This window comes from Pyxicephalus adspersus, chromosome 1, assembly GCF_032062135.1.
Source record: "Pyxicephalus adspersus chromosome 1, UCB_Pads_2.0, whole genome shotgun sequence".
In the NCBI taxonomy this organism is placed as follows: Eukaryota; Metazoa; Chordata; class Amphibia; order Anura; family Pyxicephalidae; genus Pyxicephalus; species Pyxicephalus adspersus.
This window is the reverse complement of record NC_092858.1, coordinates 36,289,349-36,294,993: the sequence shown is the minus strand read 5'-3', so window position 1 is coordinate 36,294,993 and position 5,645 is coordinate 36,289,349. Positions and strand designations below refer to the sequence as shown.

At 36.1% G+C, this 5,645-nt stretch overlaps 1 protein-coding gene across 1 annotated transcript in view; it reads left to right on the top strand.

Annotated features, from left to right (window-relative positions):
* Nucleotides 1-1,652: 1,652 nt before the first annotated feature.
* Nucleotides 1,653-5,645, top strand: part of RAPGEF3 (Rap guanine nucleotide exchange factor 3) — an 85,687-nt gene continuing 81,694 nt past the window's right edge. Inside the window, exon 1 of the mRNA XM_072406528.1 lies at nucleotides 1,653-3,108. The gene's annotated coding sequence lies outside the window, so the exon portion shown is untranslated. The remainder of the gene's footprint in view (nucleotides 3,109-5,645) is intronic.

Here is a 5,645-nt window from a genome sequence, read left to right as displayed (position 1 = left end):
CCTTGCTTAGCTTTTATGCAGTGACTACACATCAAACAAGAACTAGAGTCTGGTAATAGGAAGAGCAGGGATTTTGGGGAAATTCAAGAGATTCACCATCCCTATTTGTCCCTGGTAACACTTGTTACTGGAAAAGAATGTGATGGGTAATGTAATGTCATACAGTCGTCACCTCAACAGGAAAATAATCTTTTTGTTTCCAATTTGAACAGAACACTCCCAAAGGTGATTGTTATTCTGGGTATACTCTGATTATTCTGATTAATACAGGATCTTTGCTTACTCTAAGAAATATCTTTTAATGTCTTGTTTATTTCATGTATGTAAGGGAAATCCTTTCAATGGCACACTGGCAGCTAAAAAAGACTGAAAAATAGACACTTTTCTGTCCTAAAGAAAAAAATGTGAAATTCACTGTATACTTCAGCCACTGTTTCCAGATTTGGATAGAATGAGATTTTAAAAAAGAGTTTTTTACCTTCATCCTGGCCAAGGGTTATTCCCTTTCTTTAACCAATTAAACTTAAAAAAACAGGTCCAGTAGTACACATATGCATGACACCAAAATCCCTGATTAGTTGGTATCAAGTAAGAAGGAGGATGACTTCCAGCATCTCCCTATTTCCTATTGCCTTCCAGAACCCCCTCCAAAGACATACAAATGAGTACATGCAGTCTCTTGTGCTGGTAAAGATATTCTGTGAATACGTGTCACATTACCAACTATTCTGTAATGTCATTCTTCTACACTTGTTACTTCTTCCCTGTGTCTCCTTAAGAATAGACATCTTTTGTCCTTGCCAAAAGCTAAACACTGTTAATCCTGTAGTACACAGACACAATCCTGACACCTGTTTGCTTAACAGTAGAAAAATAAACTACACATTGAACTAAAAACTGTGCTTGCCCTTATAATAATGAGTTGTTTTTAACAACTGCAGATGATTAGAGGCTATTGCTTACCATTGAAAAACGATGTACAGTATTCATTTATATATGCCCCTGCACATACAGTTTTCTCTTATTTCCCCTATAAAGTGCTACAAATACCTATTGTAATCTTCATGGTGCACCAAACCTAATGTAACTTTTCTGTAATAGCTGCACTGCTTCCGAATTCAGAGCAGAGTTGCCACTCTCATGTAGGCTTCAAAGGAATGAACAAAATGTTGCAGAAGACATGGCTATCAGTTGTCTCTGCTAGTTCACAAACTCATAGCTTGTCACCTACACCTGCCCACTGCTTTTTGGATTCATTGTCCTTGTTGCTGAAACTCTCTCTGAGAATTGCTGAGTCTGGGGGTTGGACAGTGTGAGACAAGAAAGAACATTTGTGTTCACTTTACAACGCATGTGCATCGCATAATCAATTGATTTTTTTGTCCAGTGTTTCTCAACCAGGTTTCCTCCAAAGGCTGCCAGGGGTTCTATGAGCAATGAGAAATTTGTGCCTCTCAGGTCAGTTTACTGATCAGCAATGTGAGAGGCATTCTTCCCACTGACTACCACACTAATATATTAGGGGTTGTAAATTTAATTTAATTATAGCATGATGAAAAGGTTGAGAAATCCTGATCTAGACTGTCATACAAGGGCCTTTAGTAGATAGAACCAATTCAAAGAAAAAGTGGCAGATATAGGGGCTATATAATGTTTCTAATATCAATGATATGCCACTGGCTGGCTGGCTGTTTTTCAAGACAAAAAATAAAAAAAGCTTTTTTGAATATTGATTTGGACATTATCCATTGTATTGTATGCTGAGGATCTTTCAGCAGTTGGTTTGTGTCCAAATATCCAACAACGATTTTATGTCTATGGTCAGTTTATATGCTTGGAAGTGATCCTTTAATGTGTAATAAATAATCACATGCTGTCTTGAATCTACTTGTGCACAATGTGCTATTTACTAAAGCTTAGTCATTGTTTGGCTTATTAGTCAGAAATACTCCTTCCGTTCTTTGCTAGGTTCTGAAATGCCAAGTATGCCAACAAGGATATGAATAGTTATTCAGAATAGCAGAAATATCCATTTGTTACTTGGAGCAGGTAATTGCTTTTAATTAAAATACATGGGTGCCACCATAATTTAAACAGAAAAGATTTTTTTTATCTTGATCTAAAATGTTCTGTTCTTTCTATTTCTGGAGTATTGTATGCTGTCCTTTTCATACTCCCAAGATTTCTTAGGCAGGAAGTGCCCTGAATCATAAGACATTTAATCTACTTCCTTTTAAAGTACAATGACGAGAAAACATTTCAACTAACAAAACAAACATTTCAACTAGCAGAAAATCACTTAGCTACAGTCATGAGAAGAGGTAAGTACACCCCATGAAAACTGTTTCCTTGTTCAACATATTTGCACAAACTTTAGAACTTCTATTAACCAATGCATACAGGTAAACGTGAAATACATATTGCATGTAAAATTGACTTGGCATTTTCATTCTTATCATCTAAATGAATACAATATTGGAGAATTGTCACCTGAAACAAGCAAGTATACTACTTTAAACCCATAAACTTGGAATCACATGTTCCATATTAGGTGATATAGATATAGAATATTTTTTAAGAAGAATGCAGATCGACCAAACAAATACAATCCAAGAGCTGACCAAAAATGCAAAAATGTCATCCCAAGATCTTCAGTAAACAGTTTGTATTAAAGTGTGTGCTTATACCATCAGAAAGATTTTTTTACCATCAGAAAGATTAAAATGTATCTTGGTTGGGAGATGCACCTTTGCTCACCTAATAGAAGCCTACGGAATGATGTGGAACATGGGAGATGCTAAGCCAATTGGAATATTGTGCTATGGCCTGATAAAGAAATTGTTGTTTGGGTACAACAGCCATTGACATGTTTGACATAAACAAAAAACAACATGTTGGTGTTAATTTTATGGTTTGGGGTTTTATTTTCTTCTCCAGGATATGAAGCAAGAATGTGGGACCATCTGTCCAATAGCTAAAGTAAAAATTGATCCTTCAATACATTATTTATTTGCAGCGTCCTAGAAAATCCAAGAAGGACTCAAAAAGAAAAAGGGTCAAAGTCCTGACTTGAACGCCATTGAACTGTTGTGGAAGAGTTTTAAATAGGTATCTAATGCAGAGAATTTCACAAACAAATTGCAACTGAAGGAATTTTGCATGAATGAGTGGTCAAAACATCATGTAGTTGATGTCAAAGATCTTAATCTGTAAAAACTGTACAAAAATATGTAATGCTGTAAATGTATATATGTATAGCATATTGTGGAGCTGAAAATGTTTACCAGTTCCTCAGAGTGTGTCTAAAGCTAAAATGTTTTTGGTATTGGGTAAAGTGGAGAAGAGTTAGCAACCCTTTCAGGATTTTATTGTGGTCTGTTTCCTTGCTGGGCGGATTTACACTCTTGTAATACGTATATCACTGTTACTGGGACCAAAATTGAAAGGAGATACACACATTTGAATTGTCTTCTGAACAGGAATATGGGAAATCTTAAAATGGATGCACTTGGAAAAACAAATGTCTTTTTGTTGTGTATTAGGCAAGTACAAATCCTGTCCTTTAGTCCTTGTACACTGCTAGTCATGTTTTCCCACCCTTGCATGATAATGGTGGGGATTAGCTACCTAGCCTAAGAATATTAGTTCAGAAGAGAAAGCCAAAGAACACAGGGCACATGTAACACCCTAAGGACATTTGATCCTATGTGAAAATACATTTGCTTAGAAGAGAAAATCCTTTAATGTTCATCCGCTCAAAATTCTGCATACGTTTGCAGAAATAGTGAACCTCATACAGCAGAAGTTTGACTTTGACCCACAATAGAATCAAACCCAGATATCATCCCTAGATGATACCAACAACCTTTCTTCAGGTATCCCAATAAATTAGTATGGGGAGCTTTGGGTAGGAAGTAGAGAGTGGCATATTATAGTTTTGCCTTATAGCTCCAAGCTTAGTTATTGTACTTTATCATGAAAACATGTTTACTTTAAGAAGGAACTCAATGTAAAAATTAAAAACAAACTTGACCAGGCGGGTCCTTTATTGCAGAAGGGAAACGCCAAATAATAAAAAAGTGCATCATAAATGTGTCTAACAGAGATAACCAAACTTTAAAAAAGTGAACAGCCAGCTCTTTATTGCAGAAGATATAAACTATGTGTGTTCACAATGTTCTATTTAATGTACACAATAACCTGGGTGCCAGGAATGAATGAACTTCCAAGTGCGAGAGTTACGTAAATATGGCCTTGACTATCAAGAACCAAGAAGAGGACCTGGTGAAGATGTTAGCGCCAAAGATAAAGCAAGAGGAGGGGAGTTTAGTTCCCCTTTAAGTTCTGTAATGACACTTCAAAAACCGTGTGTCTGCAGAGACCCAAATGTTGTATAAAAGCTCTACCACCTACCTAATTGTACACCTACCCACACTGATACCCTGCCAATACTTCTTGCGATGCCAGTATAAACAAAAAATTATTCAGGCATTTGTGTTGTCCCTAGTTTATTTGGCAGCCTGCACAGAAGGAATATTGGAGAGTAGCATATAGTAGCGAATATTCACTATTAGAACAATGGTCCAAATTTTGGTGATCATTATTTATCATATATAACATATTTAACAGCACTGAAGAATAAATACAGGGGGTACAGATTACAAATTTACATAAATTTCCAATGCAAACTATGTTTCGGGTGGTGAAGATTGTTTGCTTCAATATGCTGCAATCCTTTGTTGCAGCAGTCAACATGTCCTCCAAACAAACCTGTTTCCCCAAACAAGATACCATTTCATTTCTTAGAAGTAACCCATTATGTATTTTTCCAAACTATCCCAGCAGCAAAGGTGTTAAGCTTTCTGCATACATTCCTGTGTATGCACTACTGGCACAGTAATCCTGGTGTTATTTACTCAACTGTGTGTTGTCAGCTTCAGTGGAGTTTACAAAGGTTAATTGATGGATGAAGTTGTATTTGACTCTTTCACTCTATGTATGTTGTCATGCATGTTGCTGCATTTTCCAGCAGTGGAGGAAAAAAAGCAGACAATAAATAAAGTAATTTAAAACTTTTTTTTTCCAGCTTTAAATAGCATCAGGTTTATAGCTGCACAAGGGCACAACTAGAAATGACAGGGCCCCAAAAGCTAAATTAATGCCCCCACAATAAATAAATAACACCGAGGAACAAATTTTTTGTTGCATTAGATCTTACACTTGATGTTTACTAATTCTTGGGTGGTGAATCCAGAAATGACCCCAGTTTTTTGCTATCACATATAGTTTTTATGATACAGGGTACCCTCCATTTTTGTCAAAAAACATATACATTTTACATACAATAAAAAAATAATTAAATATTAATTGAAATGACTGTTTATATACATTTCATACTAAGCATTCATTGTTACTATATGAAATTTACATTTATAGCTTTTCCTGGAGTGTTCAGGTTTAGGACAGTCCTGCCGGATGCTCCAACAATAGTCAGCCATCATGGGTACATCCCATCTACCCTGATACTGTCCTTCCATAACCTTCAAATCTTGGTGGAATCATTCACCTTGTTCATCACTGACTGCACCAAGGTTTTCCGGGAAGTTAGAAAGATGGCTATGCAGAAAATGCACCTTGATTCTCAT